Raw genomic sequence first — 22,458 nt, forward strand, 5'->3', positions numbered from 1 at the left:
GGACCAGGAGTGAATTTAAGGGCATTCCAACAAGTCACGCTTACTTCCACCTCAAAGCCCACGGTCCGTCCCTGCCTCAGCCGTCCCTCTGCCTTCTTCCACCTGTGTGTGTGTAAGCAAACCTTGCCCTCCACTGCACGGATGCAGCAGGCATTAGCCAGCCAGCCGGCAGCCCACAGTCTCTCTCCACAGAGGGCCACACCTTAAGTATTCCAGGCTCTGGATGCGACATGGTTGCCACAGCAACAGCTCTACCCCACTCTGTGATTACAACGCAGGACTGTTGTGTGCTGGTAAACTCGGGGACTGAGAGGAGCTCCAGGCTGCTCTGTTCTGCCCGAGCCCAGGCTGAAACCAGTGCCCCTGCTCAAAGAGCCTGCATGAACCTCAGGGGTTCACTGAACGTGAGAGCTCACGGCACTGCCCACAACCCTCAGGAAGATGCTAAGGGACGGTCACCATGGCCCAGGAACCCCCTGGTGGCCCTGGCCATGCCCATTCAGTGATATGTCCATGCCCTGTGCTACCACAGTGCATCCCCCTCTTCCACTACCGCTCTAGTTATTTAAAATACTGCTCATTTAATAACCCCAGTACTGTGAAACAGAGAGTAGGGTCAGGCCTGCAACACTGGTATTCACAAACTAGAGCTTACATACAGCGATGAAAAGGTTTTGAAGAGTCTGGAATCATTATTTTTAAAAAAGATTTATTTTGCCTATTTGTTTGAAAGGAAGTGTTATAGACCGAGAGAGAGAGAGAAGGGAGAGATCTTCCACCCACTGGATGCTCTTGGTCCTGCCCCACAGCTGTGGGACTGAGACGTTGAGAGAATCACATGGCCTCCTGCAGCCGGAGGTGTGGCTGTGGGTGCCGTGTCAGCAGCCCCGCTCTGCACTGCCAGCGGCTCCCTTGGTCAGACCCCATCCGCGGTGCCCCTCATGAGCCCACGCAAGGCCTGCCATAGTCTGCGGAGCTGCTGTTGCTGCTGCTACTCCGCCAGGTGTCTGGGCCTCTCTGCCATCTGAATCCAGCCTTGTTTTCAGCGCTGCAGAATGGGGCCATTGTGGGCCAAGAACAAGATAGCTTTGAAACTGGTGAGCCAAGATGCAGGAAGCAGTCTTGGTCGATACTGCTGCTTTTACTGTGGGGAGAACAGTGACAAGACAGGCAGGGGCGCTCCCAGATGCGGGCTGCCCGTGGCTTCAGAGGATGGCACGGACTCTCTTCTTGTGGGTCTCCATGTGGTGTGGGGCCTCTCTGTTATGACTTCAGCTTAGAAAACGGAGCTTTTTAGAATCTGACTGATGCCAAAGGCAGATGGACAGAAGACAGCTCCCATTCACTGGCTCAATTCCATCAGTGCCTGCGGCAGCCAGGGCCAGATCAGGCAGGAGCCAGGCCCAGGAATTCAACCCACGTCTCCCATGCTGGTGGCAGCACCTATGCCATTCTAATCATCATCTCTTTGTCCCTGGGGTGCACGTTAGCAGGCAGGCGGAGTGGAGGGCAGACCAGGGATGTGAGTGCTCTGTCCCAGGAGCTACCACAAGTGTATATTCCACCCCTCGCCCCGAGTCAGACTTTTTGTATACAAGAAGTGAATTTGATGGGCCCAGCACGTGGCTCAGTGGCGAAATCCTAACCTTGCATGTGCCAGGATCCCATATGGGTGCTAGTGGTTCGTGTCCCAGCTGCTCCACTTCCCATCCAGCTCCCTGCTTGTGATCTGGGAAGGCAGTCAAGGACAGCCCAAAGCCTTTGGACCCTACACTCCTGTGGGAGACCCAGAAGAAGCTCCTGGCTTCAAATCAGCTCAGCTCTGGCTGCTGCGGCCACTAGGGGAGTAAACCAGTAGGTGGAAGATTTTTCTGTCTGTCTCTCCTTCTCCCTGTATATCTCCTTTACAATAACAATAACAAATCTTTAAAAAAAAAAAAAAGTTGAGCTTGAGAAAAATAATGCTGGTCTTATTTAAGAGGTAGATGTCTGATAAAGTTCACTTCAGCAAATGAAGCTGGTTTGCCCTTTTGTTTAATTGTCAAAAAAAATTCATTTCTCTGCAAATTGAACTTGGCCTTATGATTTAAGATGACGATAATTAAGATAATTAAGGTTTTTATAAAAGACTGGCACAGCTTCACTGAACCCTGCGACAGCAAGGTGGCGTGTACCAGGAGTTGTTCTAGCACAGCAATGCTGAACTGACAAATATTCCAGGGCCTCATCCATGAAGACATTCACACTCTCAGGCTGGGAGCCTCATTTTTAATTACTATACATACTATTTCAATATTTATTTATTTTCAAAATTACTGAGGGACAGAAAGAGAAGGGAAGAGAGGGAGGGCGGGAGCAAAGAAGGGACGGGAGAGGGATGAACTGCAAAGAGTTAAGGGAGAAAGGCAGAGAGGGACAGAGAGAAAATCTTCCATCTGGCCGGCTCACAATCTAGATGGTCTCAAAGCTGGGCCCAGGAGTCAGCAGCTCCAGCTGGGTCTCCCACATGGGTGCAGGGATCCTAGCACCCATCTTCTGCTGCTTTTCCTAGGCCATTACTTGGGAGCTGGATCAGACAGTAGAGCACCCAGCATTCACACGGGATGCCGGTATCTCAAGTGGAGGCTTTACCCACTCTGTCACCCATGCTGCCCCTAACACATGTGTAACTGACACACAGAAAGTGAACATTTAGAGGAGTGATACACTGAAGCATCATCCGAGCAGGGCAACTCACCACCTCCTCGGACACTCACCACTTCTCTGTGTTGGGACTATCTGAAATCCTCTCGACAGCAGCTATTTTTGATGGAACCACTGCACTGGTGTCCACCTTAGTTAGTGCCCTGTGCTGCAGGGCATCGGGAGGCATTCCTCCTACCCAGACCTGCACTCCTCAACCATCCCCTCCTTCTCTTCTGCCTCTACCTTTCTTCCCTCCATGTCCAAGATCCACATTTTAGCTTTTGCCATATAGGCGGTGGGAATATGGTATTTGTTCCTTCTGCACCTGACTTCACAGCAAGTTCTCCAGGGCCACCCATGAGGCTGCAGATGGTCGCGCTTCCTTCTGCTTCACAGCTGAATATTCCACTGTGCACCCCACACCCACACCCTCCCGAACACGCTACCTGTTCACCCCATCAATGCACACCTGGGTTTCACTCCACGCCTCCCAAGCACAAACACTTCTTTGGCACACTGACCTTGCTGCCTTTAGAGACTGTATTTAGTAAGAGTGGGATTCCTAAATTCTATGAAGTTTTATTTTTAAAGATCAGGCAGTTAAATTTTTGAATTCTTTTTCCTTTTCAAGGTAAAAAGAGAGACAGAGAAACATTCAGATAGAGAATCTTGCATTAGTCGATTTACCCCCAAGTGACCCTAACAGCCAAGCCCAAGGCCATGAGCCTGGAACTCCAGCTGGGCCTGCCGCGTGGCTAACAGCGACCTAAACCCTTGAGCCATCACCTGCCATCTCCCATGGTGTACACCAGCAGAGAGCCATGACATGACCCCAGGTCCTCTGAAAGGGGACAGAGGAGCAGCACCAACGCCCGCTCCTGGTACTGAGGAACCATGAAACTGCCTTCTCTAACGGCTGCACTAACGCAAGTACCCCTTCCTCCCAACAGAGCTGGCAATAGGAACACATAGAACTTTATGAAGGAATGATTCTAGAAAGTCGAGATGTTTAGGTCAACTGAAGGTCAGAATAAATATTCCATAAGCATGCAAGACACCTTGCATGTATGAATTTCAAAAAAAAAACAAAAAAACCTGGCACTGAAATCTACTAATATGTTAATTTAACCCTTCCTCCCTCCAGTCCCCGCAAACCTTTTAAGAATGCTTGCACTGGCTTAATTTCAGAAGTGGACTGGGTGAACAGGCATCTGACCCTGGCAGTTAAGATGCCCACATTCTGTATCAGAGTACATGAGTTCAAGGCCAATCTGTGCTGTCTATTCCAGCTTCCCGTTAATGCCCAACCCTGGAGGCAGCTGTGGCTGGGTCTCTGACACCCATGGGATACCTGGATGGAGTTCCCAGTTCCTGGCTTCAGCCTAGCCTAGTCCTGGCCGTTGAGGGTATGTGAAGGAGTGAACAAGCGAATAGGAACTAGCAACCTACCTGCCTCTCAAATTTAAAAATAAGCCCCTCTTCCACACCACCTTTGTAACTTCACCATCTCGGGTCAGACTGCTGGGGTCTCTTCTGCATTTGAGCTGGGAGCCTGGAACAGCGTCTGTGCCTTCCCCAGTGCTTCTGCAAGCGGAACACAGATCATCGTCCGTCTCAATGCTCGCTCACTCCTCTCCTTCCTTGCCAAGATTGGACCTGCAAGTGCTAGCCAGCAGGTAGGATCCGGATTTTGTAACTGTTCTGTGACTGCTGGTGGCCAGCAGAGGGAATCATCTACCACTTCCCCTCCATGCTGCGGAGCTCTGCTCCTGGTGTGTAACGTGGGTAGCAGCAAGGCGGAGCTCAGAGCCGGGTTATGGGTACAGACACTCACTGAAGTCCAGCAACGAGGTGCCATCTCTGTGGAGACTCAAGGGCAGCCCTGGGGTCTGACACATTTCTAAATTCTGAGTATCGACAGAATCAGGAAATCCCAAAGGGCCCGTTCAGAAAAGGAGAAATCTGGACAGTCCTCTGCCACAGCAGGACGCCTGACATTCAACAGGAGCGCCCGTTCAGGTCCTGGCTGTTCCAAGAGCTTGGGTCCCTGCCACCCACATGGGGGAACTGATGGGAGTTCCAGCCTCCTGGCTTTGGTCTGGCCCAGTCCTTGCCATCTGAGGAATGGAAGATCTCTGCAACCATCTCTTCCAAATAAACAGACTTTCTTTTAAAAATAATTGTTATGCTAATGATTCAAGCATGTGCAAATAAAATTGTTTCTTAAATGGTGCTAAACTTCACATAATCATTATACTGAGATGTAATGAGTGTTTGACAGCAGTTTAAACTCTAATTTTCACCCTGCAATCTCCTTCTCTGTTTACAAATTAATAGTCTGCACTGAAATTTCTATTAGGTGACTATTCTATTCCCAAAGCAAAAAAATCCCTATTTAACTCAGTCTTCAAAATGTACACCGGAAACGCTCATTAAAGGGAGGAAAAAAAGGCACTAGGCATGGTCTGAAGCGTTGCACCAAAACAAACATCCTTCGATTTCACTTTCCACAAACTCCCTCTAAAAATTATTTATGTATTTATCTATTTGCTTGAAAAGCACAGCTAGAGAGAGAATCTTTCACTCGCTGATTCACTCCCCAGATGGCCGTGAGAGCTGGGACTGAGTCAGGCAGACCCCATGAGCTAGGACTCCACCCAGGTCTTCCCATGGGCGGCAGAGGCCCAGGTGCTCGCTCCACCTTCCACTGCTTTTCCAAGCGCATCAGCAGGACTTGCACCAGCACTCATAGGAGACACCAGGCCTCAGGCAACAGTTTAACCCACCACACTACAATGCCAGCCCCGCCACGAATGTCTTGAGGAACCTGAGTAACTGGTGCCTGTTGATTTCCAGGCACAAGAGGACTCACACTCTTCCACTTCCCTCCACTTAAACACACACATACCCCATGACGTTCACCAGGGCTAACTTGGGCATCCCACCATGCCCCATTTTCCTTACGGTGGAAATGAGAGACGCAGGGACTCGGCTGAGGTTACAGTTTGTGCTGGCAGAGCCAAGGATGGAACAAATGGCAAAATCTGTGTTCTTCCCAAAGCTGCTCCCTAATTATATGCAAACCTGCTACCAGGAACCTATCACTGCTGGAGCTGAAAGGCAAACACTCAAGAATAACTCCTGAACCATCCGGGGTTATTATTTTCCTCCCAGAGGTTCCTGATAGGAATTTTCCAACTCCCTGTTTCATTGGTGTTTACTAAACTCCAGGTGCAGTAGCAGCAGAAATCCTGTGTGTTTCTCTCATAATACGCAACTGGATAAGACTCTGCAACATAACTGTAAAGATCTCGTAGGCCAGGTAAGAGCCAGTGTAGTGACCAATTTAGCCAACAGCAACTGAACAGCGGCAACTGAGCCGGGCACCTTACGATACAAACTCCGCATTCACAGCCACCCCAGCTTCCCTCTCATCTACGGATAAGTGAACTGATATTAGAAGTTTAAAGAATTTATCAAATATGTGCCTGTGAGGAGCCACATCAGTTACTGTCAAAGTCTTTGGCTTCAGGACCCTATATGACTCAAAATTATTGAAGACACCTCTCCCAAAGAGCCATTTGCCACATTCCAACTTTTCACTATTTATCATATTAAAATCAAAAACCTTGGGAAATTTGTTAAAGAGACAAACATAAAGTGTTCCCATCTATTGGTTCAATCCCCCAGTACCTGCAATGTCTTGTGAAGGATTGGGAGGGTGGAGATGAAGCCAGGAGCCTAGAGCTCCATTCAGGTCTCCCACCTAGTGGGAGGGACGCAAGCACCTCACCTCTGTAGCAGGAAGCTGCAGTCAGGAGCCGGCTCTGGCAGGGACCCCATGTACTCAACATGGGACTATAGCACCCTAACCCATGGCTTAACCGCCAGATTAAAGACATATCCTGACATATTCTGAAAATAGTAAACTTTGATATTACTTTTCCATTTTAAAATAATAATAGTCAGTCTATTTGGAGTTATAATAAAATTCTACTTCTGCAAAAACAGCTATGTGTTGAAGATGATAACACTGTGTTCACATTTTTGCAAATGTCTAACATCTTAGAAAAGACCACTTAGATTCACCCATTTGCTTCTGCTCTGAATCTCTCTTGGTTGAAAGACATGCAGATGATCAACGCAGAGCCTACATCTCACTGCCAGCCTGGCTCTGTCATTAGGGGCTAGAAACATGTCGCATGGAAGCTGCAAGCCTCTGGAAAAAAAATTAAATTCCCAAACCAAAACAAATATAAAAGGGGGGAAAAAAACCTGTAATAACATAAGGCAGGGGCTCCTCAAATCAACCAATTGGGTTAAAAAAGAAATCACCAAAGCCTGGTGTGGTAGCCTAGTGGCTAAAGTCCTCACCTGGCTCACGCTGGGATCCCATATAAGTGCTGGTTCTAATCCCAGCTGCCCCGCTTCCCATTCAGCTTCCTGTCTGTGGCCTGGGAAAGCAGTCAAGGACAGCCCAAAACCTTGGGACCCTGCACCCACGTGGGAGAGCAGGAAGAAGATCCTGGCTCCTGGCTTCAGATCAGCGCAGCTCCGGCTGTTGCGGCCACTTCAGGAGTGAATCAGTGTATGGAAAATCTTCCTCTTTGTCTCTCCTCCTCTCTGTATATCTGATTTTCCAAGAAAAATAAAATAAATCTTTAAAAAAAAAAAAAAGAAAGAAAGAAGAAACCATCTGTGCCTCACCCAACCCTGTGTAAGCGCTGGGACTTGACCCCTAGGTAGCACTGCCCTAGAGCTTAGTAAACGTAACCTTCAGAAGGCATTCATTGTCCATGTGATAAAGACATTGATGCTCTTGACACAGAAAGTAAGAAACAGCCACATTAAACGCTGTGGTCAGCGTTCAAAGGGCTGTGTTCATGGGCATGGCACATCTTTCTTCACACATCCTGAAATTGAAACAGTGTCACTGGGTGAGCCATGGCCAGACAGACAGACTCCAGGAAGGCTGGTTTCCCCCAGCTGCTCTGTCCATAAATAAAGGACAAAATATGTCCCGTGCTGAGTAGCAAAACAAAACTTTCCACATATGTCATCTTTTGTGTATGAAAGCCACGCACATTAATATTTGCACAAAAAATGTAGGTGGATTGTGCAGTCTGTTGGATACCAACAACACTGGACACCAGATGCCACACCAAGTGACATCACCAGCTCATGCTGTGCATATTGAAAGGCTAGATGACAATGTCAGCTATACACCATGCCTGGACATCATGCTTTCACTAGCACAACCATCAGGATCAAAGTTTGCTGCTTGTTTCAAACCTGGTATGGTGCTTTAAAAAAATCATTGGAGAAGCAAAGACACACAAGAGACTTTCCACCTGCTGGCTTACTCCTCAAAGGCATGCAACAGATAAGTCTGCAAACAGCCCAAGCCAGGAGCCTGGGACTCCCTTTAAGACTCCCATGTGGGTGGCAAGGACCCAAGTACTTGAACTGCCACCTGTTGCCTCCAGAGGTGCGCCATTAGGAGGAGGCTGGATTGGGAGCCACAGCCAGGTATCAAACACAGACACCACGACATGGAACACAGGGATCTTAACCGCTCAGCCAAATGCCGGTCCTTGGGGATCCCACATCTTACACTGTTCAGGCCTCAGACAGGTCCTCACCCCCTTTACTGCGTCCTGGGAACGGAGCTTCCCTCACATCCATGTTTCTGTGGGACTCCAGGACCTACTTCAAGGAAACTGTTATGCACAAATAAAGTAGGTTGTCACAGATAAGCTATTTTCAAATTCACCGGCACCAAATTTAGACGGAGACATGATAAAGGACTACCATAAATACCCAAAGTAAATGGACAACTATGACATTTTCAGTTCCCAATAGAATAAAAATGCATACGTTGACTTCAGAAATGTCTGGGTTTCCACCTCTTTGATTTTGAAGCCAAATTCCACGCTACTTATTGTCATAGATAAATACTGAGAAAAAAAGCTGAAAATCTGTAAAACCATCACTATTTGTACACAGTCCAGGAAACCCATACACATTTTGTGGACATACCCCAGGGCTTTACTTTTTTCAACAATGAAATGGTAAATAGTACACAGACTACACAAGAGTCTCAATACCAAATTTTATTTCCTGTGTTCTTAGTTTGGAGAGGACATCATCCTTGTGGTAACATACTTAACACTTAACAAGAAGCCAAAAACCATCCAAAATTCTGACCTTTAATCAGAATTTGTAAATATCCATCCATTTTTTTTCAAAGATGTATTCAATTTTGTTTATCAGAAAGGAGAGACAGAAAGAAAGATCTTCCATGTGCTGGTTGGCTCCTCAAGTGGCTGCGATGGCCAGAGCTGAGCCTATTTGCCAGTCCAAAACCAGGAGCCAGGAGCTTCCTCCGTGTCTCCCATACGGGTGGAGGGTTCCATCCTTTGCTGCCTTCTCAGGCCACAAGGAAGGAGCTGGATGGAAAGTGGAGCAGCCTGGACACGAACTGGCACCCATATGGGATGCTGGGACGCTGATGCTTGAAAGGGGAAAATTAGCCAAATTGAGCCATCATGCTGGGCCCCCGGTTTCCTCTTTTATTAACACCAAAGTGTGACCATAATGAAAAATAGCTCATTTTAAGCACAATTACCTATTAAAGAAGGAAACAATGTAAGGATCCTTCCACAACGCCCCTCATCAGCATCTGTGTTTTGCTATGTAAATTCCAAAATGCTTCATTCTACACAGAATTGAAGATAGGTAAAATGGTCAGTTGGCTGCCTTAGTCATGAAATCACATTCATCTTTCAGAAAGTTGTAACTTCACAGTGTTGCCGACCCGCAGTCACACTACCTACGAGGCACACTCTTGAGGGTCTGGGAAAAGCAGGAACTGCAACCGGATCCCTTATTGCCAAAAGCTGCTGCGTTTATACCCTTCTCTCTGCTGCCTTTTTCCCCCGTTGGTCTCAGCTTTTCTCCCTGCTTCTCTAGCGCTCTCTCCGCTACTTTTCTTCCCGTTCTTCTCCTCGTAGGTCTATATTGCTTTTGTACCCCCTCTGCTGCCCCATTCTTCTTCCTGCAGGTTTACCTGCTGGCGAGACCAATCCCACCTCCTGGCCCTGGGCTAGCTGCCATCCTGTGACGGCCTTTCCTATTCCTGGGAGCGGCTCCGGCACCCCGCTCCCCACATCACAGAAAAGAGACAAAGCATTGTGTTACTCTCTTGGTGCTGCCCCAGTCACGCTGGGGGTCAGCAGAGCTTCTGGTGGAAGTAATGAGGGAGACAACTGGCCAGCCAGCCTTGGGTCCTGAAGCTGATCAGACCAACACGGAGTGGCACAGGGCTGCAAGTGGTTACACGCAGTGGCAGCAGTTAGCTGTTTTCCTCCAACATGTTCAGCAAAACAGCTGGTCTTGGGTACATAATAAATACCCGTTAAATTAAGGAATTGCATGTACAGGAAAAAGGCCGTGCAAGCAGCTGCTCCTGGCCTGGCTGGGGCTGGGATCCTGGCCTCAGCATGGGGACCACTGTTGTTACTCGGTCACTGCTCCTCTGGCCTCAGTGCGGAACAAGGCCTGAGGCTGGGTGCACTTCAGCTTTTCACAGGCTGCCAGCATGTTACTACGTCTTCTGGTTTAGCAAATCTTAGAAGCCGATTTCTACATCCTGGTTTAACTGGTGTCATTTCAGTTCAGTCTTACCGCAAAGCTTTCACGAATACTCGGTGTCATACATATGGCTGGGTGAGTACTTCCTAACTCAGTCAAAACGCCTTTCCAAGGCTGCGACTAAATGAAAGCAGTGTTATTCCACCATGTTCCTAGATGACAGCATCCTAAGCATCCGATCTCTAGGTCAGGGACAGCGAGCATTCAGCCTGTTGGCCCCACATGAGGCCCAGGAAAATGGCCTGGTCTGGCCCTGCCAAGGTGACCACAGGAGGGATTTGAAGCTCAGCACACCTACAGCAGGATAATTCCTCAGGTGAGGAACTGTGCGTGGCCTCCAACTGAGACTGCTGTCCATTGGCAGAAAAAAAGGGTTCCTGAGCCTTGCAGCCAGTTAGACAGCGAGCCAATGTTTTTGGAGATGAACAGAAAGAAAAAATGTGCAAAAGACAAACACAAGCCTTGCACTGGCCACATGTTGGCTGTCATCTGTCTCTAAAGGCAAAATCCCCTCCCTCCCTGCTAAGTGACATTACCTATAACAAAACAGAAATTAACGCGTTCTCATCCCCCCCCACTGTGATCCTTACTAGCTCCTTCTATCCCATTCTCACCAGTTACAAAACAGAAGCAACCGCGAACTTAAAACAGCCTATTTTCTAATAGTGTATTTTGAAAAGCTTGTAGCAGTCCCCAACTTGTAAAAACACAAGGAAAACCACTGTCATGTTTAGAACTTGTTTGCTATTCTTATTTGAAAGACATCTTCCATGTGCTCGTGCCTCCCGAGAACTCCCCTCCCTTTCCCCACAATTGGGTCAGCCTAGGCTGAAGCCAGGAGCCCTGAACCCAATCCAGGTGTCCCAAGCAGGTGGCAAGGACCCGACCCCTGAAGCCACCGCCACTGACTCGCAGGGTGTGCAGAGGGAGGAAGGTAGGATTGCGAGCGGAGCCGGACTCGTCCCTGGGACTCTGGGAGGTGCCGACACAGCACACCTGCATCCTGTTAAGCCACAAACAGCTGGCAGTAGCATTCAGGTAGAGAGAGAACAGAAACACACGGTGAATCAGAGATGAATATTACAGGATGGAGAGAGAGAGAAGGGAAAGGAACAAAGATGTCCATGAAGCCAGAGAAGATTCACTACAGAAGCTAAGGCCTCCCCCTCCGGCCCCTGGCCAGGAACAGCAATGTGAATGGGCTCCTCTAACACAGCCTGCTGGACCGCTGGGCAAGTCTGCTTAACCTCAACAAGGACCTCTGGACCTCATCCTGCAGCCACCATCCATGCCTCAACAGAGCTGGCACGGGCACAGGGGCACAGCGCCAGCCCCGACATGCAGCTGGCTGTGTTACTAAAGAATAAACTGAAATATGCAAGTTACACTTGTTGGTGACTCACCCAAATGTGCCTTAAACTGCTGCAGAGTGATCTGGATTAGTCAACAATGACATGTTTTTTTTTCATGGTAAGACTGTGCGTGTATAACTGACTCACTCCTGTCATAGGCAGACCCTGAATGAACAGTTCAAAGTTAGACTGAACAAGCAGCGCGGCCAGCACAGCATGCCTGGTGCTGGGAGAGTACTGACAGCTGGCTCACTTCTCACTGTGTCTACTTGGCCTTCAGGGCCCAGGTTTTAAGTGAGACTCAATCTCTATCACCAAATGAACTGACAAACATGCACCTTTGGGGTCTGGACAGGGAGTCCCTGCACCCCAAAAACCTCCATTCTCCGGAATCCCCAATAGCACATTCCACTCCAGTCATTCTCACCTCTTCAGGACCTCAAATTGAAAAATTGCAAAGAAAGTCACCAGAAAGCTACCTGTGCCAGTGGCTGACACAAAAAACATCAGAGCAAGTTCATATTTTTCTGAGAAACAAGAGGGGGCCTTGTGACAGAGACACGATGTCCAGGTAGACCTGGCACCCTGGAGGACATGGCTGGGGGAAGGGGTCCTACTTTCACTTCCACGCACAAACAGACCGCGGCAGCAGCATGTCAGAGCAAGACCACGTGGCTCACACTTGCACGTGCACAAGGCCAGCTGTTGGGGGAGTGCAGTGGCTTGAGTGGACATTTCTGGAATTTATATACACATTGACTAATCCACCATATCCTCTACAAAAGAGAGGCGGCCACAAGATGGGCGGGGTGGGGAACAGGCAAGCACAGGTAGGGGACCTAAAGTAACACAGTGACTTCTGATCCTATAGAGGAAAAAAAATTTAAAAGATAATAAAGAAACTAGTTGCAGGATAGAAAGAGCACATTTTAATATACACTTAATAAAGACATCACAGCCACGCTTAATTCTAATCAAGTTTGCACAGAACTTGGTAGTCTAAGTATTTCTCATCTCAGTAGAATGAAGTCATACAGCTGTAACCACAACCTCAGAATGTCACAACCAGAGGTACTATGCGCTTCTACCCACATGAGGGAACATCAACAAGTGTGTGGCAACACATATTACACACCAGCTGAACGCATGCACTTCAACCATACCAGCGTCCAAATAAGTTCATCCTCTCATTCTGCTTCCCTACCGCTCCTGAAGTGCCCTTGGATCCGCACAAGTACTCAATGACAGGGTGACCTTACCGGAATTACGCCCATGGGGGTTAGTTCTGGATTGTCTCCTGTCATTAGGCACCTTCAAAACCCTCCACGCTGCAGAAACAGAGAGGGCAAAACCCACTGGGACCAACTCAGTGTGCACTGTGATCCCACACATGGCTACCTCGCTCACAAGCCCACTCCTACCACTCCAGATCCATCTCAACTACGAATCTGTGTGCAATTTTGTCTTTTTTTTAAAAAAGGAAGGCAGAATGAGAGTCAAGTATTTCATTTGGTCTATTCCCTAAATGTCTGCAACAGTTAGGGCTGAGCCAGGCTAAAACTGGGAGCTCAGAACTCCATCCTGGGTCTGCCATGCAGGTGACCATGATCTAAGTACTGGAGCCATCACTGCTGCCTCCCAGAGTGAGTGCCAGCCGGAAGCTGCAATCAGCAGCAGAATTCGGGAGCAAGTCCCAGATTCTGAGTGCCACACGCTGTCGGAGGTGCAAACCTCCACCTACGACCTTGCAACGATTCCCCAAAAGGAGCAGTCAAATCTGCAGCTGTGAGGACTCCCAGAGCAGAGACACACAAGCATGCACACCCATTCCTGACATGGCACAGGGCAGTCTCCCAGAAGCAAACAAGGCCAGGACCCCAACTCTGGATCCACACTCAGGCCCCATGCCACAGCGTCCCCACCCATGCCTCACATCCCTGGGCACTCTTCCACATGTTCTCAATGACCACTCGGCCCCCTTGCTGTCCTTGTAAATCAGGACCACAGACACACCACCTGCTTGGGCAACCAACGCTTGATGGGCAACAACACAATTCCTTTGTCCCTAGTTCTGCCATGCTGGGGTCTCTGGAATCAGGCTGGCTCAATGAATGCTGGCTAACAGACTTCTCTGCAGAGCGGACTTTGTGGCATGACAGGACAAGAGGAAAATATGAAGATCGAGCCGGGGTAGGGGGTTGGAGGCGGAGCCAAATCTTGCTGTTCCTGGTGTCTTCTGGGTGAGGAACCAGCCCATATAACACACTGGCAGGGGTCAGAGAAGAGACCGTTCTGCCACGGGTGCCCCCCAAGCCAGCCTTGGGCATCACCATGCAGCAGGTGCATGCATGCACATTTAGCCTTCTGCTGTGCTGTGGGATTCTGCCCTGTGGCCTGAATCGATTTCACTCTGCAGGGCCTCCACCTGGAGCCTGTCTGTCAGCTCTTCCTAAAATGGACCTACTCCACAACGCCAGGAGCAGGGCTCACAGCTCTAACAGAATGACAGGAAACAGGGTCAAACTGAAGGTCACAGGCTGCATCTTGTTGGAGCACGAAACAGCTGACCAAAGGAGAAAAGGCCACTGGCAAGGAGGTGAGAATACGCCTCCTGACTTCCTCTCCCCTCTGTGGAGGCCCTGCTCACCCAGACCCAAGGAGACCACAGCAGCAAGGAGTCCAAAGTCTTAACACTGCACTCTGCTCCGCAGCTGGCTTGTTCATGAATCCTGAGGTAGGCAGGTTGAAATAAATGAAAGCAATTGATAGCTCAACTGGCTAATCCTCTACCAGCAAAGGCTGGGATCCCACATGAGCACTGGTTCATGTCCCAGCTGCTCCACTTCCCATCCAGCTCCCTCCCGTGGCCTGGGAAAACAGCAGAAGATGGCCCAAAGTGTTGGAACCCTGCACCCATGTGGGAGACCCAAAGAAGCTCCTGGCTCCTGGCTTCGGATCAACTCAGCTCCAGGCCAATGTGGCCACTTGGAGAGTGAATCAACAGATAGATCTTTCTGTCTCTCACGCCTTCTCTCCATAGATCTGCCTTTCCAACAAAAACAAAGCTTAAAAAAAAAAAAAAGAACACAATTGAAAGATGCAGGTGTGGGTCCCTCGAACACCCAAGAGAAGTCCTGGACAGCAAATCCCAGGGAAAAAAACTGCACAACCTAGACCTCTACAAGGTATCAGTGTTTACAAATACACCCGAAGGAATGTGGCTTTAACCTTCCCCTCAATAAAGCAAAGGAAAACAGGCTCCAAATTTTTTTTTCTTTCAATCTGAGGGGCAAAGAGCGGAGGTGTGGACTCCCACCCACCAGCTCACTCCCCGAATGCCCATGAAGGAACCCAGTCTGTTTTTCCCTCCTGTCGCCAGTGTGGGTGGCAGGGACCCCACTATCTGAGCCGCCACCCCTGTCTCTGCAGGGAGCTGAGGTCAGGAGCAGGGGCAGGACTGAAACGCCCGGCTATACACTGTGGGACGTGGGAGGCTCCACCACCAAGTGAAACATCCACCCTGTGCTCAAACACTGTGGCTGACACCAATGACCCTAATCTGCGTTGCTGCCAATGCTCAGATAAAACTGTAAGTGTGACAACCGTCTGAGATTGCCCATAGCCCTCTTAGTAACAAGTGACTACAGCAGGGAAGCTAGCACACACCCCCACAGTCACATGGCACCTGACCCCAGCGCCGTGCTCTGGGCCGCTCCAGGGCCGTCCACCCACCCACTCGCTTGCTCTCTCTGAAAGGCGCTGCAGGGTGGGGTCACCTCTGCCACCATCCACGAGGCTGAGCGATTCTGCCACACACCCCCTTGATGCAGAACTGGTTAGAGGAGGTCCCAGCAGCACAGGGTGTGGCCAAGACTGGCATTCTTCATGCTTCCTGACTGCCAGGCACTCATGTCACGACCTGGGAATGAAGGACAGAAGGTAGAAGCAGGTACCTCGCGTCGCACCCCAGGATGGTTAGTGTGCACCATGCAGCTCTTTTGTCCTCCAATGATGGTGGGAGACAGCAGCCACAGGCAGATGAGGGCCACCCAAGTGTAACAGAGCCCTGTTTGACCAAGAAACTGGCTTCTAGAGCTGGCATTGTGGTATAGCAAGTTAAGCCACCGCCTGGGATACCTGCAGCCTCTATGAGAGCCCACTCATGTCCCAGCTGCTCTCTCTCTCTCTCATCCAACTCCCTGCTAATGCCCCTGCAGCCACATGGGAAACCCAGATGGTACTCCTGGTGCCTGGCTTCAGCCTGGTCCATCCCTGGCTGTAGTGACAATCTGAGGAGTGAATCATGAGATGGAAGATCTCTCTGTCTCCTTTCTCTGTAATTCTGCCTTTCACACAAATAAGCCTTAAAAAAAAAAAAAGGTCAAACAAATCATAAACTTAAACTTCTGCTGCAGGAACAGAAGGCTATGACTCCTGACTAACCCAACAGGTACACACAGGCGTTCCTGGGCCTGAGCAGCCCCCACTGGACTCAGGCTGTATCACTGGCTCTGCATGTTTCCTAGCTTAGCCCCATCAACAGGCTTTGCCGCAGAGTTAGTTATACACAGTCACAGGGGTAGAGCCCTCCAGGCAGTGAGGCCAGGAAATAGGCAGAGCAGGGCAGGGCATTGCCCTCCTCCTGCCAACTCACCCGCTAAAATGATTATAGGTAAGCTACTGCCACGTGGCTCTACACAAAATCCATGTCCGGGAGGCAAGAGGGAAGGTGAACAGCTCCCACTCCCCGCCCCCTGGCAGGCTCTCCATGGAGCCTGATCCCACCCAGCTTCAGAGTGTAAGGGGTGCCTGGGAAGCCACACTGGGAAACCATGGGACACTGGGGGTGGCTCAGCATGGTCTGCTCCCAAGCTATGACTCCGCTTGACAAGAAGGAATTCGACATCCTGCCCACCAAAAGGCCGCCAGCCTCATCAAGCACACACACACACACACCCGTCTAGTCCTTTAAAAAATTTTTATTTTTATTGGAAAGTCAGATTTACACAGAGAAGGAGAGACAGAATGATCTTCCATCCGCTGGGTCACTCCCCAAGTGGCTGAGTCAGAGCTGAGCCGATCCGCAAGTCAGGAGCCAGGAGCTTCTTCCAGATCTCTCATGTGGGCGCAGGGTGCCAAGGCCTTGGGTCGTCCACTGCTTTCTCAGGGAAGTGGAGCAGCCAGGATACGAACCGGCACCCATACGGGATCCAAGCACATGCAAGGCTAGGACTTTAGCCACTAGGCTACCATACCGAGCTCACATTTGCTCTCTCTTGAAAAATCAGTAGCCAAAAGGAGCACACCAGATATGGCCTAATGGTGGAAGAAATTCCTTCAAGGAACAAAAACCCATCTTGGCCTTTTCTCGGAGTGGGGAAACAACTTGTCACACAGAAGGGATGGAGTCCACCGACTGCAGCTTGCTGGCCACCATACAGTGAGGATCCCAGACCCCTAAGCCTTTACCCTCACAAGATGTTTGCAGGCCCCTGTGTGTAGGGTCCATCCACACCTCACTGTCGCATCTCTCCAGCAGAACCCGTCACCCAAACTCCCCACCCAGTCACCCAGCATTATCAGCCATGCTTGCTAACTTGTCGATGCTCTGGGTTTGAGAACCACACTTTGTCACGTTAGTTCCGTATACATCTTTGCACTGGTGCACAGTCCTGACAAAACACCAAAGTTATCCAGTTCAAGATGAAAGCAAGATGCCAAAGTGAATGCCCATCCCCAACACCAAACTTCTGACCAGCTTCTGTCATCCCCCAAAGCAAGAAATCTCCCCACCCCCAGTCCACAGCATGAGATGCACTGGGAGTAGCCTCCAGGCCAGCAGCACCACAGACTCGGAGGAACCTTCTAGAACCCCTCGTTCTTGGCTCCCCCTCAGCCCCAGTACCTCAGAAGCCAGCTCCATGGGTGACCAGGAAGCAGCCCTCTTTCAGCTCTGGAGCTGGTTGTGTTGGCTGGGATCCTGGCCTACTCTGTCATCTGTCCTTGTCCCCGAGTGTCCATGGGTGACTGATCCCATCAGCTTACACAGCACTCGCCCAAGCCTATAGTACCAGAGCTGACATCACCTGCTTTGTGTGGGGACCCTTCCTCAGTATTTATCCACAGCGTGTCCGTGTTCACACAGGCCAGTCCCCTCAGTCTCAGGACTCAACAGCATGTCTCAGGTTGGGATGCAAACAGAGCAGGTACGGGGATGGGATTCCGAGCAACTGTTGGCTTGAACTCTTTCTGGGTCCTGATGGTGTAAAACTCGGGCACTGTTCTGTTTGTCTACAGTGTCTGAGAATGCTGGGTACATTCTGGGCTTTGACGGGGAGCAGAGTTTCTCTGGGGACCTGCATTGTGGCATAGCCGAGACCCGAGATGCCAGCATCATTCCACATGGAGCCAGCTGATCCGGGTCCTAGCCATTCCTCTTTTGATCCAGCTCCCTGCTAATGCACCTGGGGAAGCAGAAGAGAAGGATGGCCCAAGTCTTTGGGTCCCTGCACCCATGTGGGAGATTCTGAGTAAGCTCCAGGCTCCTCACTTAGCGCTGGCTGGGTCGAGTAGCCCTTGTGGCTATCTGGAGCAGTGAACCAGCTCATGGAACATCTCTCCCCTTCTCTGCCCTCCAAATAAAATTAAAATTAAAATGCCCTGTCAACAGTTCCTTCTCCTCGGTAGCAAAACAGTGATGCTTTTTATTTCTTCCTTTGCTTTTGGCATCATCTAAGCTGTATGTTATAATCACGGGCGGCTTTTTCAAGTGCAGGCAGGGCGCCTCTTCCATCCTTGTAATACACAGAAACATTAGTTATTAACATGAGCTCTGCCTAGCGTTTCTGGACTGGGGAGCATCCGTAACTCACAGCCACAACCAAGAGAATTTCCTGTTTCAGAATGACCCTTTTCTCTTCTGGGCCCTGTTGCCCTGGCCTCCTGTCAACCTGGCCAGACCCTCAAAGAACAGGACACCCACCAGCAGCCCTTCTCCTGTGCGCAGCTGGTTACCTCCCAGCTGCCTTAATGACTTCGCACTAACCGGGACTTCTGGGAGTGAGTGGCCAGCTGCCTCTGGGTGCCCCAGCCAGGTCCCCGCTGCCCAGACAGCAGGTGTGGTGGCAGTAAGGCAGCATACATTCTGTGCGGTGGCCTCTCCCAGGCAGAGGCTCTCCCCTGGGTGCCACTGGTCACAAGAGGACTGAGTCAGCTCCACAGATGCGGGAATGCAGGACTAGCCTCCTTGAGGCCACTGGCTACAATGCATCACAGCTCAGACACGTGGGGGACACTGAGCTGCCATCCGAGGACTGAAAGCCCTTCAGGGCAACCCCAGCTTTCTCAACATAGTCCGTTCCCTGGTCATCACACAGAGCATGTTCACCTTCTGGCTCAAAGCAGAAGACTCATTTATTTCTGTTTTTCTTCAGGATCAGGCAAGACTAAGAACTGCACAGGGTAGAGGGAAGAATAACAACAAAGCCATTAATGAGCAAACAACACAGTGGGCTTGAATAGTTCTCAACTAAGCTTCCGCCTTCTGCAGTGCTCAAACTTTATTTATTCTGAAAGTCAGAGCTACAGAGAGAGAGAGCGCTTCTATCCACTGTTCCCTCTGTAGATGGCTGCAATGGCCAGAACTGGGCCAGAAGCTTCTTCCATCCACGTTCCCCCTGTGTGTACGCAGAGGCCCAAACATTTGGGCCATCTTCTGCTGCTTTCCTGGGTACATTAGCAGGGAGCTGGATCAGAAGTAGGGCCGCCAGGACTGGAACCAGCGTCTACATGGTATGCAGGCTTTGCAGACAGTGGCTTAACTCACTACACCACAACCCCAGGCCCTGTATTCCCCATTTTCAACTTCTCTGGGATTGAAGGGACCCTGCTCCCCTGCTCTTCTGACAACACAAGCACCTCAACTCGTGATGTCATACAGTGCTGCTCATGGAGAATGAGAAAGAAAGCCTTTCAAAGGAAGACGCAAAGCAGCAGCCACCTCCTGCCTCGGCGCCTCCCAAATGCCTGCTTGGGAAAATTCAGAGTTGATCCTGCTCCTGGAGAAACATATTTTCCCCGAGGGTGTTTCAGGAAGATCGGTAGGTGATGGCGTAACCTGGAAATGGCCAAGCAGGAAGGAAGAGGTGCCTTGCTATCCCTGAGTCAGGGCTGCAGCAGCAGAGACTTCCGGAGACAGACAAAGCAAAGCAAGGGCACAAAAGGTAGCCTCCTCTCCCGGATGAGCAAGCCGCCCTCTACTGCAGACCTCGGCATTCCTCTCAGCTCCCCCATTCTAATCTCCAGGAGATCTGAGACAGAACCAGCCTATGGGCAAGGAAGGGTCCAGGGGTACAAGTACAGGGCACACAGCGTAAGATCCCACCACAGCAGGAACGGCAGACGCCAGACGGAGCTCAGACAAGGAAGGCCAGGCCCACCCTCCTGTGCCTCCTTCCAAGGGTTGTCTGCTGCTCACTGCTCAGGGCTCGGTCCCTTCAGTCAACGAGCCACAGTACACATCCCTAGCACCTTCCTCTTTCAAAAAAATAAAAAAAGGAAAGATACACTCAAATGACAGATCCTGGAGGCAGCGTCAAGGCTTGGCAAGCATCCCAGATGAGCACCCTCCTACCTGGAAAGGCCACAGCAGATTCCCAAGCACTGGGGTCCCTGCTATCCACGTGGAAGGGATGGCGTGCCAGGCTGCTGGCTTCAGCCTGGCCCAGCCCTGGCTGCTGCAGTCATCTGGGTGGGCAGCAGACTAGGGGATTGGATACACTATTACACCACAGTGGCAGCGGACTGCAGCCTTATGAAGAAAGTGCTGTGAAGTTTGGGCCATGTGCATCCCTGGAGGCCCCTCAGGAGTATGCCTCTGAGCCCAACACCGGAACTGTGACAAGCAGCGAAATCTCATCTCATTCTCTTGCTTCCCACCTTCCCCACCCAGCCAGAGGTGGAACTAAGATCCTGCACAACTGGGAACCTAAGACACAGGGACCTCATGAAAGGCCAACTGCCTGCAAGGAAAAAACAAAGCAAGCTGGAGCGCTGGGGGGTGGGGTTGGCAAGGAGGAGGACAGGCAGAGGACAGCACCTCACCACACAGGGATAGCCCAGCGACTTGACCTGCAGCATGGGCAGACACGGGCAGACCCAGCTGGCAAGGATGCCTGGGGAGTCTCTCTTCCGGCTGGAAGCCTTTCTGTGCCTCCTCCAACCCCGCCCCGCAGACAGCAAAGCCGGGGCTCCTATCCTACCCCCATCTTGGGGAGAAAAGAGGACCCAGAATGGAGAGAATCTTCTCCCACATCCCTGGGGACCTGAGGGCACCTGGGCCACTGTCGACACCACAGGAGAAGGCTTAGCAGTCCACCACTCAGTGCAGGCTCATGGCAACCCACCCTACCCCACCTGGGGCAGAGCCAAGAGAAGCAGTGAAAGAAAACAAGGCTGTTAGAGTAAATGCAGCTTGCACATTCCAGGTATCCTTTAAAAAACAAAAACAAAAACAAAAATTATTTTGAAAGAGTTACAGAGAGGCAGAAGGACAAGGCTCTTCCATCCACTAGCTTCCTCCCCAGATAGCTGGACCAGGATGAAGCCAAGAGCCAGGACCTTCATCCAGGTCGCCCACGTGGGTGTGGCAGAAACTCCCAAACACTTAGACCATTCTCTACTACTTTTCCTAGGCCATCAGCTGGGAGCTGGATCAGAAGCAGAGTAGCAGGACATGAACCAGTACCCAAATGGGATGCAGTAGCTTTACCAATTCCATCACGATGCCAGCCCCAACCATCTCCATGGGTTTCTACACTCAAAGAGCGCTCAGCCCTACCACCACAGATTGTAAAGATACGGACATTTAGACAAAAATTAAAGAGTGACTGACAGGAAGGGTGCCTAAGAGCAAAGCAAGATCACCCCATGCTACCATGCTGGTGTAATTTATGCACTACATTTTGTGCAAATACAATGTGACAGTGCCCACATTTCAAGAATACAAACCTTACAAGCAAGTCAGCGCGTGTGTACTAAGAGACGCCAGCTGGGTTGCTGTTGATGAAATGCTGAGCTGATCTAGGACTCCAGCACTAACTGATTTTGCCTGTTGGGTACTCATAACCAACATCAGATGACGCCTGATGAGAGCAGCAACAATGGAGTCTTCTTAGCAAGCGCACGGGTCTTCCTTTCAAGTACAGAAGATCTGAGCCTGGCACCGGACGGCTTTACGGAAGACATCAAAGGGTTCTGGGTTTCTCGCTACTTTGCTGTGAAAAGTCACAATTCTTCGCTTTAAACATGTTCTTGAGTAAAAGCCAAGACACTGACAGAGTTTCATCTGGCTTGGCAACACTTCTGAGCCCCATGTGTGCGTATGCAACTGCTGTTTCCTGCCCTTGGGAAGACTCTAGAGATGCAGCAAGTGCGAAACATCAGTAAAGACACACCTTGTTACATACTCATCAGGGTACTGCACAGTCACCGAAAGTCAGCCTGCAATAGGCAGAGTAACAGTCCAGAAGATGTCCTATTCCCCTGCCCCTTCTACCCCACCAAAAAGCTGTGAGGAGGTAACCCTCCATGGCAAGGGGGAACGAGGGTTCCACACAGCATCACAGGTGCTAACCCACTGGCTTTAAACAGATTATCCTGGATTATCTTTCAATGTAATCCACTTAAAAGCAGCAAGAGGAGACAGAAAGGGGACATGAAGACAGAAGGAGGCCTGGGATTTCAGGTGCTGACTTCAAAGACAGGAAGA

General features: G+C 50.3%; 1 protein-coding gene and 1 long non-coding RNA gene across 2 annotated transcripts in view; both read right to left on the reverse strand.

Annotated features, from left to right (window-relative positions):
• Positions 1 to 22,458, reverse strand: part of CCNY (cyclin Y) — a 106,988-nt gene that overhangs the window by 48,372 nt on the left and 36,158 nt on the right. The gene's annotated exons all lie outside the window — the stretch shown is intronic.
• On the reverse strand, positions 14,247 to 14,858 carry LOC131481286 (uncharacterized). The gene is made up of 2 exons (XR_009246216.1): positions 14,676 to 14,858; positions 14,247 to 14,524 (listed from the first exon to the last, which is right to left on the reverse strand). It is a non-coding gene; the product is annotated as an uncharacterized LOC131481286 (long non-coding RNA).

The sequence above is a fragment of the Ochotona princeps genome, chromosome 10, assembly GCF_030435755.1.
Source record: "Ochotona princeps isolate mOchPri1 chromosome 10, mOchPri1.hap1, whole genome shotgun sequence".
Taxonomy (NCBI): Eukaryota; Metazoa; Chordata; class Mammalia; order Lagomorpha; family Ochotonidae; genus Ochotona; species Ochotona princeps.